The following is an 11,753-nucleotide window of genomic DNA, read 5'->3' on the forward strand; positions in this document are numbered from 1 at the left end:
CCTCTGTGAAGAGGAAAGGGTCAAATATTGACGTTCTCAGTCATGTGGTTGGAGGCAATGAGACAGAAGTGAAAGCTAACCCTTAAATAGACCTAGGTCTTTCATGTTAGCAAGGAGCCTCTGACACAAAGGTTACTTAAGTCTAATTTCTAAAAAGCCCTCCAGGGAAAATAGCAGTGTTCTCTCTTGCTCAATCTTTGCTAACTATATCAATTAACATAAAATAAAATTGGCAGACGACACTGTGATGCTAACAATTCCCAGGCTTCTGGGCAGAGCACACAAATTACCAGCACATAATATTACTGGCAACTCCCTGGATGCCCTGGTAACTGGAATAGGTAGTGATAGTCCCTAAAGGAAATTCTGATGGGTTCTGAAGGAGGCTGACTGGTTTTGGCTTGCAGAGAAATTCTGGAAATTTCTACTCCAGAATTATTGAGTGAATTATGAGACAGGAGGAGAAGTATTCCTCTTCTATCCACTTTGCTTTGCTTCAGGTCCGGGTTTTTTGTTTGGTTGGTTATTTTTGCACTTCAAGAACCCCAACTAGGTCATTTCAATGACAGTAATAACTTGTCAGCAGTAAGCCTTATTGTAACAAAGCAGATCCAGCAAAAGTATCTGATTTGTGCATTGAATGGTAAGGTCTTTCTGGGACGGAACTGTTTTGGTTTTTTCCCCCGTGTGTCTTTTAAACCCAGCAGAGGGACCTTGACCATAGTGGACTAAACAAATATTGGTTAAATTGAACTGAATGGAGCTTTCGTGTCAGCTTGGCTCCTTGCTCAACCTTCCAAAGTTCAAAATTCCCTTTTCTTTGTTACATAATAAACCCTGAAGTGTTAATAGAAAAACTAGAAAGGAAACCCCTCCATCCTCTTTTAACCCTCTAGTCTAGAGGCAGAACAAACCGGCAAGCCACTCTCTTTTCAATCCATCTTGTTGGCCTAAGGCTATGATTTTTGCTGAAGCTATAAAGAAATCTTCAATTGAAACTCCAGAAGAGCCCATGTTAAATTTTGTTCCTCTTTATTTTTTCCCTACAGGATTGGACAAATTTTGAAACTACTTTTCTCTTTCCCCCTTTCCACTGGAGTTTTAAAAACCTTTCCTGTATTATACAAGATTTGACATATAAAATAATACCTTGGGGGAAGCCAGGGCTCAGTGGATTGAGTCAGGCCCAGAGATGGGAGGTCCTGGGTTCAAATGTGGCTTCAGACACTTCCTATCTGGGTGACCCTGGGCAAGTCATTTAACCCCCATTGCCTAGCCCTTACCATTCTTCTGCCTTGGAATCAATACTTAGTATTGATTCTAAGATGGAAGGTAAAGGTTTAAAAAATAATAAAATAACACCTACTTTTCATTAGTGGAAGATAGGTATCTCAGTGGATAAAGTGCTGGGCCTGGAGTCAGGAACACCTGTTTTCAAATTTGGTCTCAGTTGTGTGACCCTGGGCAAGTCCCTTGACTTTTGTGTTTACCTTAATCCATTGGAGAAGGAAATGGCAAACCAATCCAGTATCTTTGCCAAGAAAACCCTATAAGGGGTCAGGACAAGTTGGACATGACTGAACAACAATAACAACATCATGCCAACAAGTTTTTTGGCATTAAAAATATATTCATTTATACATTCTTCCATTATTTGCAAAGATGGAGGCCTTCTGGATTGGAATATACTGTCAGGCTGGTAGTTTCTCTTTGATGTGGAGAAACTGGATTTTGAGAATTGAAGTTCTTTAGGTTAGAAGAAAACCTCTTAGCTTGCTGAGTATACCCTTGGCCCTGGGTGAATAGAAGATAAGGGTCATCAAGGAGATTCAAACTGAGCACCAGCATGAGGTGCTATTAATTTGGATTGTTTATGTTTTGTTTTGTTTTGTTTTGGGGGGGGGGTTGAGTTTTTTTCCTGGGAGAAAATGGGGTGTGAGATTTAAAATGGTTGAGGTTTTAAATTGTAGTGATTAAAATAGTGGAAGATATAAATTGTGATAGATATAAGAGAGGGTGAGTAAATTTGACCACAGAAATATGTTTCACTACAGTGTCTTGGGTTTTAAAATAAAATTTAAGGTGGTCGCCAGGGAAATATTCCCAATTATTCAAATACCCAAGTCAATTGGGTTTTATAGAGATTTTAATTAACAATACAATGAGTAATCAAAGAAAGAGAGAGAGAGTAAGAAAGGAATAAGTATGAAGGGCCTCAAGCCAATATGGCCTAGACCTGAGTCTTAAAAGAGAAATCAGTCAGTTCTTTAACACTCACCACAAGGTCTGACTAAACAAGGATACTAGTGACACCAGGCCAGCATCCTTCCTCAAAGAGTCTTCCAGCCAGAGATTGTTTCAAAGGGCCTTTCTCAAGAGCCTCCAGAGCTCCTACCCCAGAGGGACAGAGTCCCTCAGAGGAGCTCCTCAAGGAGCTCTCCTTCAGAATGAGAGTCAGAAATCCAGATCCCTGAATGAGATCCAAGCTCTTATTTTTTAGGGCAAAATTTCCTCTGTCACCTCCCCTAAGTCCTTACATCTACCAATCACTGTAGATGTTTCTAAAGGACCGCCCATTTTGAATTCACAGCTGAGTAGTTTTAATCTCTTTAGTAAGTCAGAAAAAAATGCTGCTGTGTTGACAAATTTCATTAAGAAAAAACCTCTGAATAAGTTATCACCCTTTTAGGTTTAAGTAGTTTACAAGTTGCTCCACCTATATGGGTACCTAGCATCCCATTGTATCCATTTTAAAAACAGGCCTGGCTCAAAGAACTCCTTGCCCCACCATAAGCATGGATCCAAGTACTTTCTTTGTTTAGCAATGAGTTTTCTGTCCTAAAGCAGTCTTAAGTAGGGTGGAGTAGGGATATTCAAGTAGAATTCTCACTATATGCTAAGGAATTTTTTAAAGTAGAAGATTCCCCAATGGGGAAATTTCCAACATTCATAAGTCTGAGAAATTTTAAGGTTTACAGGGGAAAACATTGGCTGTCTCAGTGCTTGCTACTACTATCAACATGGTATGGTGAGGGCTGGGAGGGTAAAGAGAACCACACCATGGAGACACCATGAAGAGTTAAAACAAGAGGTGCCACAGCAACTTGATTCTGCTGAGATGGATGATGGCAACTCTTTTTCCCTCCCCCTTCTCATCTTTCTCTATCCCAGAGAGAATTCCTACTCCAAAGGTTATCTGTTCTTTAGAGTTACTTTAAAAAAATTCTTGCCTTTTCTCTTAGTATCAATTATATATATATACCCTTCCATCTTAGAATCAATAATGTGTATTAGTTCTATAGCAGAAGAATGGTAAGGGCCAGGCAATGGGGGGTTAGGTTACTTGCTCAGGGTCACACAGCTAGGAAGTGTCTGAGGCCACATTTGAACCTAGGACTTCCCATCTCTGGACCTGGTTCTCTATCCACTAAGCCACCCAGCTGTCCCCCTCTTAGTATCAATTCTAAGACAGAAAAGCAGTAAGGGCTAGGCAATGGAGGTTAAGTGACTTGCCCAGGGACACCCAGCTAGTCTCTGAATCCAGATTTAAACCCAGGACCTCCCAACTGCAGGCCTGGGTCTCTATCCACTGTGCTATCCTAGCTGCCCCCTTTATAGTTACTTTTACATCTTATGTTTTAATAAATATCAGGGCCAGATGGGAGGATTAATCCTAACTATTTCTTGTTATATGCTTAATTAAGATTTAAGAACATTAAGGCAGAAAAATGGTAGTGAATGAACTAAGGTCTATAAATGGAGAGGAGTTTGGACCAGAAGGATTCTATCTTGGCTTCGATCTTGAACCAAAAGAATAAGAATGTTGATACTGATTTTTTTTTTAAACTAATTTTATAAATTCCCCAAGGGGAAGTAACAACCCACATGAATTGAATCTAGCTCTCATAATTCCTTTGGGGTACAAATGTATTAGAGAAAGAAGTCTGGTGATCAAGAGAACACAAGCCAGATTCACATTCCCCCCTGCTCTGATGACCCAGTCCTACTCCTGAGTACAGCCCGCCATAGTACAAACATTGATGAAGGGCAGGTTGAAAAGAGAAGTTGGGAAAGGGAAGTTCTATATGCATGAGTCGGGGGAACACCAAGAGGGAGAGACTTGATTTCTGGTCATCTATATTAATTTAATTAAATTTACCAGAGATTTTGCTTATAACAGGATGATATTGTCCTATATATATCTTTCTACCTTTCCCCTAAACTCTTTGCGATGGCTATCTACAATCAATATCTTCCTCTACTTTCTTTCCTGTTACTCTTTTCTTAATTTTCTTATGTTTGTTTTCTAAACTCATTCAAATGAATTTGAGTTATACTCTGTGTTGTTCCTGTAGCAACTTCTATTAATATTTGACTCTTCATCATCATCATCATCATACTGATGATAGTATCATAATAATGAATGACAATAACTTTAAAGTTTAATTTACAAAACCCTTTATAGATATTATTTTATTTTAGTCTCATGATATCTTTAAAGATAGGTATTATGGGTTATTTTCTCATTCATTAAGAAAATGAGGTTCAAAGCCATCAATGAACTCCCAAGAAAAATTCCACAGAGAGCTAGATGGATTCACAAATGAATTCTATCAAACATTTAAAGAACAATTAATCCTAATACCATACAAATTATTTGACAAAATAAGCAAAGAAAAAGTCTGATCAAATTCTTTTTATGACCCAAATATGGTTCTGATAGATAAGCCAGGAAGACCAAAAACAGAGAAAGAAAATTATAGACCAATCTCCTTAATGAACATAAATGCAAAAATCTTAAATAAAATACTTAACAAAAAGACTAAGACTACAGCAATATATCACAATATATCACAAGGATGTGATGACTATGACTAGGTGGGATTTATACCAGGAATGCAAGGCTGGTTTAATATTAGGAAAACCATCAGCATAATTGACCACACCAATAATTAAACTAACAGAAATCACATGATTATCTCAATAGAAGCAGAAAATGTCTTTGACAAAATCCAACATCTATTTCCATTAAAAACACCAGAAAGGGAGGCAGCTGGGTAGCTCAATGGGTTGAGAGCCAGGCCCAGAGACAGGAGGTCCTGGGTTCAAATCTGGCCTCAGACATTTCCCAGCTGTGTGACCCTGGGCAAGTCACTTAATACCCATTCCCTTACCACTCTTCTGCCTTGGAACCAATACACAGTATTGATTCCAAGGTGGAAGGTAAGGGTTTATTTAAAAAAAACAAACAAACTAGAAAGCACTAGAATAAAAGGACCTTTCCTCAAAAGAATAAGTAGTATCTATTTAAAATCATCAGCAAGTATCATCTGTAATGGGGATAAATTAGAAGCCTTCTCAAAAAGAAAAGGAGTGAAGCAAGGATGTCCATTATCACCACTACTATTTAATATTGTACTAGAAATGCTAGTGGTAGCAATTGGAGAAGAAAAAGAAATTGAAGGAATTACAGTAGGCAATGAGGAAACGAAACTATCGTTATTTACAGATGATATGATGGTATGCTTAGAGGATCCTAGAAAATCAATTAAAAAGCTGGTGGAAATAATTTTAGCAAAGTTGCAGGATACAAAATAAACCCATATAAATAAGCATTTCTATATATTTCCAACAAAAATCAACAGCAAGAGTTAGAAAGAGAAACTGAGGGTCAGAGAGCTTAAGTGGTTAGCTCAAGATCACACAGATAGTATTAAGGGATTCTTAATCTGGAGTTTGTGGGAGCCTTGTGGGAAAATTTCATCCACCAGCTGGGTCTACAGGTAATTAATAATTTCAAAGATGGGCTGAAATATTCAAAGCTTAAAATATTTTAGGATTATATTTTCCTGAAAAATGACTCTTTGAACAAAGATTTGGTGTGGCTTTGCAGATCTTGTTCTCTAAGGCTCATCCTTTCCCCTATACAAAGATTATACAGCCAAAACTGCAAAAGACAGAAAACAATTAGGGCAAATGTAGCATACCAGGCATGTTAGCATCTTGGAAGTATGATTGATGTATTGATATTGTATCCTATATATTCATTTACCAGACTCATGGTCAGATCACTTAATGATCATTGTATGAAAAGCAACAGTCCAAAGGACAAGCGAATTCCTGGGCGGGGTGTTGCCAGCCACAGTGTCCTAGCTCATGCCTTGTGGGACCACATTCCTTTATAAAGCGCCTGTTGGATTAATCTCCTCCTCTTTGATTTCATGATTATCAAATCAACCAATGTTAAAACCTATGTCATGTCATGTATTCATTAATCGCCTCCCACTTCACATTCCTAAAATCTCCAATAAAAGTTGGGGAACATGTGTGAGCCTCTCTCTTAAATCTCTTGCCTTGCCTCTCTTGTCCTTGTTCTCGCTCTTACCTCTTACATCTCTTGATCTTGGTCTTGCCTATATTACTCCTCATGTCTGATTGATTCGCCCAACACAGTTGCCCCACATATCTCCCATTAATCTTTTGGCCGTCTGGTCCATGGGAGGTATCCAGGAGATGTCAGCTCCCCACATGTTCTCTTTTTTCTCGTACTTATAATTTCTTCACTTCTTATCTTCTTCTAGAGAGGTATTAACAGAGCTCACGACTCCCCAAGTGTTTTAACTTGTTATCTCTGAGTCTTTATTCCTACGTCTCTCCCTCTATCACCATTATCCATATTCCTCTACCCTCCATTCCCCTTCTCAGATCACCACCCGCAGGTTCATTATATAGGAACTGCTGGCAGTCCCTATAGTAAAGATATCCATCTAAAGGGATCCATAAGGCTCTCTATCCCTGGACCAATAGAGTAAAGGTTTTGACTGAGAGTGTTTTGATTTTCTTTTCTACGTTAGTGTTCCAGATAGGATTTGAACCCAAGTCCTGAACTCTACTGTGCTACAACAGGAATTTAAAAATATTTCTGTGAAGATTAAAATTAACTCTCCCCTGATTATGAAGATTAAAACTGTAATCCCTGCCTATTTTTAGAACACCCTACTTAAAGTTGAGTGGGAAGATCTGCCTATTTTTTATATCTAATCACCAAAAGTGTAAACATCCCCCTTATCATTAAGTGGGAGGTCTGTGAACCACGTGTGCCATAGTGGGTGACAAATCAGAATTAAACTAACTGCCCCTGGGCAGTCCTAAAGCAGGACTTCAACTATGATTGGTAGACATAGAATCAGGGGAAGGCACAGGAAGTAATGCAAGAGAACGAGTCTTTAAAAGTGAGTTACAACTTCCTGAATGTAGTTCCACTTGGAGTGGAGGCTGAAGAAAAATCTGCTGACTGGACCCAAGACCCTGTTCCTGGTGAGGCTGTTCTAAAATCTCTTCCTTTGAACTGACATGTAATGAGTGAAAAGTTGACTCTTAACTACTGGATTTTTATGAAAAAACTAACCTCAGGAGAGACTTACCTCTTGAGAGAGATGTCCCCAGGCCTAAGAGAGTAAATTACTTAGTGCTTAAGCTAGATATCTTACCCTATCCTCTCTCTGATTTTACTTCACTCTTTCTACATTATAAATAAATTGTAAATAAATCTCTTTCGAATAAATTAAATTCCTGGTGACCATACTCTTAAATAATCCAGTCCAACCCTTTAAAAATAACCCCTTTTCCCACTTACATTTCTTTACCTCTCTAAGTGTACCTTGTTTCCCCACTAGTTGCATATAAGCTCTTTGAGGGTGGAGTTGGAGACTTTTTTGTTGTTTATGCATTCTAAGCTCCTGGAATAATTGGGGATAGAGTAGAGATAACCTGGGCAGCTAGGTGACACAGCAGATAAGAGTGCCAGGACCTGATGTCAGGAAGACTCTTCCTGAGTTCAACTCTGGTCTCAGACATTTTGTTAGCTGTGTGATACTGGGCAGATCACCTATCCCTGTTTACCTCAGTTTCCTAACTTGCAAAATGAGTTAGAGAAGGAAATGGCAAATCACTCCAGTATCTTTGCCAAGAAAACTCTAAATGGAGTCACCAGGGGTCAGAAATGAACAAAAACCTGGATGGATTTATACTAGTCTGGTATAGAGTGGGAAACGGAGGCTTTGGTTGAGCAGAAAGAGTAGAAAAAAATAACTATAGCAACAGGGGAAAATCCTCAGTGTTGAGGGTGAGGGCTGAAGGCACAAAGAATGGAAAATTTTAAATAACCTTAAGGCATTCTTATTGCAGAAGCATTCCTCCTTCTTTAAGCAGTTTTCTGGCTGTGTTTTTCCCCCCCTGAGGGTTGAATGAATAGCAAACAGAATAGGCCCGAGCAAAATTTAAGAGGCTGCCCAAGGTATTAACAATATCAAGATAGACCTATTTCATTTGCCAATATCATTGGATCATAGACTTAGAACTAAAAGGACCCTTAAAAACCATCTAGGTCACCATTTTACAGATGAGCTAATGAGTCTCAGAGGTGTTAAATAATTTGTTAAGGTCCCATCACTAGTGTCAGAGGTGAGATTTGAACTCAGACTTCCTGATGTCAGCACTATCCACTGTGTTGTGCCCAAAACCCCTGTAAAGAGTGATTCAAACTTTCCTTGTCTATCAATCAGCAATTTTTAAATTAATCAGTCAAAAACTTAAACACCTCAACTTAACACTAAGTAAGATAGTTCACAAGTCACTTACTAAAGTGGGTGACAACTCCAGAGGCCACTGCTCTGCCCCTGGGCAGTGCTAGGCAAACTGAAAGACTGCAATTGGTCCCCACAATGTGGAGGAAGGGGACAGGAAGTGATGGGGAAAAGGACTATAAAAAGCCCTGAACTTTTGTCAACAAACCTTTAAGCTTTGAATTTGGATCTTAGACCTTGGATCTTCACCTTGGACCTTCGACCTTGCCACTGGGACTGCTTCTTGGAGGACTGCTCCGGGATCTTCTTTGGACTTCAGTGTTGGAGAACTTCACCTTGGGATTTGACCTTCTGTCTTCTCCTTTGGAGTTCATCTTGGGTGGGTAAATAGCTGACCTTCCTTTCCTGGCTTCTGGAGAGATTAGTTCTGGAGATTCCTGCTTTGGCTTTGGAGGGGGATGCCTTGGTAGAACTGTAGCTGAAGACACTACTGGATATGGGGTTGTGTGGGGCTGTGTGGGCTGAGCCTCACTTCACTGGAGAAGGAATAGTAGGCTTGTTAAAACCTGTCGCTTTAGCTACCTTTTCCCATTTTCACTCATTCTACATCTTTAAATAAAACTACTAAAAGCCATTTTTACCTTAAGTTATATCTTTAAATCAGAGACTACACTATTACTGTAGAATTCTCATATTTAACATAAAACCTAAATCTATATTCTTTTTTTTTAAATACTTACCTTCTGTCTTGGAGTCAATACTGTGTAATGGGGGGGTTAAGTGACTTGCCAAGGATCACACAGCTGGGAAGTATCTGAGGCCAGATTTGAACTTAGGACCTCCCTCTCTAGGCCTGGCTCTCAACCCACTGAACCACCCAGCTGCCCCCCTAAATTTATATTCTTACATACCTAAGAGACCTAGAGAAGGAAAGTAACTAAACAGCCAAAAGTGATACTGAAAGAGCCCAGATTTGATATAGACCTAGGTACCAATGCTACCTTATTCAACATCCAAGGGCTTTACTATAATAGTAGTGGATACCAGAGTGGGGGGAAATTAACCCCTCACTTCCCGAAAACCAGGGTAGTAGTACTGTCATATCAAATGAAAAAGCAAATGAGTCAGCTAAGAGTAGTGGCTACCATTGAAGGAGTCAAATTATCAAAGTTCCTAAATTTTGCATATGGGCAAATAAGATGTTTCCCAAACGAATTCAGGATTTTTAAGTCAAGAGGGAGCCTCTGACAAGGGCTACTATTATCTAGGTCTCTCTGGGAATGAGGAAGAGATTTTAACGGGAATTGTGTGGCTGGGTACACTTTATTGATCAGTGCGCTGGTCTTCAGACCTTAACTCTCCTCTCATTCGTTACATTTTGTCACAATCCTGTCTTAGGGTGGTAGGAATGATGCATTAAAGTCAAGAGATCACAATGACATCATATAATACCAAGTCATAAAAGCTAACCTGGGACGTTCAACCTTGGATATGGGGAGTCAGGGAGGAAATGGTTTCCTAGGATTTGTAGAGTCCTCTCTATCTAAAAGGGGTATCTTTTCGGTGGTGGTCGGGTGAGGGAAAGCGATCCTTTTATTTCTGGAGAAACAGAGACGTCTCCACCATATGACTTCCTCTCCATCCCATCATCCTCACATCTCTAGTCCTCTCTAGACATTTCTACTCCCTGTTTTTCTCTTCTTTGCGGCTACTTTGTGGTTTGTTTCCCTGCTTTGTAAAGGAGGAACGTTTTTTTTATGTTGTTCTTTTTTTGTCATTTTGATGGGATGATAAAATTCTCTTAATTTGTTTGATCCCAGGAAAGCTACTTTTCTACCCAGATCCACAACAAGGGGGTGTACGGAAAGGCGAGAGGTGTGGTCACATAAGCGGGAGGGGAAGAGAGACAGCAGGAAGGAAGAAAGGGAAGGCACCGGAATGGGCGGGGTCACAGCGAGGGGCGTGGCCATGGCCAGGGGACTGGGCAAATGCCTTGGAAGAGAGTGGGGAAACTCATAGAAAGGTGAGGAAGGGTCAAAACTAGAGGCGAGGCTTAGAGAGGAGGAGTAACCGGAAGGGGCAAGGAATAGAGAGAGAAGCTGAGAGGGAGGTATCGTAAAAAGGAATGGGAGGTTGGAGGGGAAAGGCTGGGCCACCGGAAAGGGCGGGGAAAAAAGGCCCGCAAAGAAGCGGGGAGGTTGTTGTGAAAAGGAGTCACAGGAAAGGGCGTGGTCACGACCGAGGTGGTGGTGGGGGTGCTGCTGAGGGGGAGGCCCCGCACCTCGAAGAAGTTTAGAGACTGGTTCGGTCCTCAGGAAAGGGCGGGGCCGGGGCTCATCTTAGCCTCTTTTCCAGGCAGAGCCCAGTGATTGGTAATTTTGCATCTGGTACCTTAGGACTCTGCCCAATTCTATGCATATGGAGAAAGGGAATATCAATCACTTTAATAAAAAAGAATAATCTTTTTTTCCTTATAAAAGAGAATAAAAAAAATCACAATGCCCTTATTTTTTTAATACTCAAGAAGAGAAGGGGAACCTCCAAACGTAAAAAAAAGACACCACTAATCAACTAACTGGGGTTGGGGTTCAAGGCAAAATTTGACAGAGGAAAGAGGGGCTCAATCATAAAAGCTTATAAAGTGCCTTGACATCCCAGTATGGGCTTCTCGTCTCTCAGAATGATAACAATAACTAGCATTTATAGAGCTCTTTAATGTTTGCAAAGTGTTTTACAAATATCCACAAAACAAACCTTTTAGGGGCAGCCAGGTGGCCCAGTGAATAGAAAGCCAGGCGTGGAGAGGGGAGATCCTGCCTTCAAATACGGGATCTGACACTTTCTAGCTGGGTGACCCTGGTCAAATCATTTAACCCCCATTGCCTAGCCCTTACTGCTTTTCTACCTTAGAACTGTTAACAGTACAGAAGGTAAAGGTAAAACAAATCCTGTAAGGTAGATACTATTATTATCACCATTTCACAGAAGAAGAAATAAGCTTAAAGAGGTTATATTTCTTCAGGGCTCCAGGGCTAGTGAGGTCATGTAACCTCAGGACTTTCATACTCCCAAGTCTAGGATTCTATCCACTATGTCTGTACCCCCAAAGAGAACATAGAAAGAGGAAAAGAATACACACACACACACACACACATATTTATAATAGCT

General features: G+C 40.2%; 1 long non-coding RNA gene across 4 annotated transcripts in view; it reads left to right on the top strand.

Annotated features, from left to right (window-relative positions):
- The first annotated feature begins 10,526 nt into the window (after positions 1–10,526).
- LOC130456408 (uncharacterized) overlaps positions 10,527–11,753 on the top strand; it is a 79,192-nt gene continuing 77,965 nt past the window's right edge. For all 4 annotated transcript variants that reach the window (XR_008915204.1, XR_008915205.1, XR_008915206.1 and 1 more), the window contains exon 1: positions 10,527–10,608. This is a non-coding gene — a long non-coding RNA (uncharacterized LOC130456408). The remainder of the gene's footprint in view (positions 10,609–11,753) is intronic.

The sequence above is a fragment of the Monodelphis domestica genome, chromosome 1 (genome assembly GCF_027887165.1).
Source record: "Monodelphis domestica isolate mMonDom1 chromosome 1, mMonDom1.pri, whole genome shotgun sequence".
Taxonomy (NCBI): Eukaryota; Metazoa; Chordata; class Mammalia; order Didelphimorphia; family Didelphidae; genus Monodelphis; species Monodelphis domestica.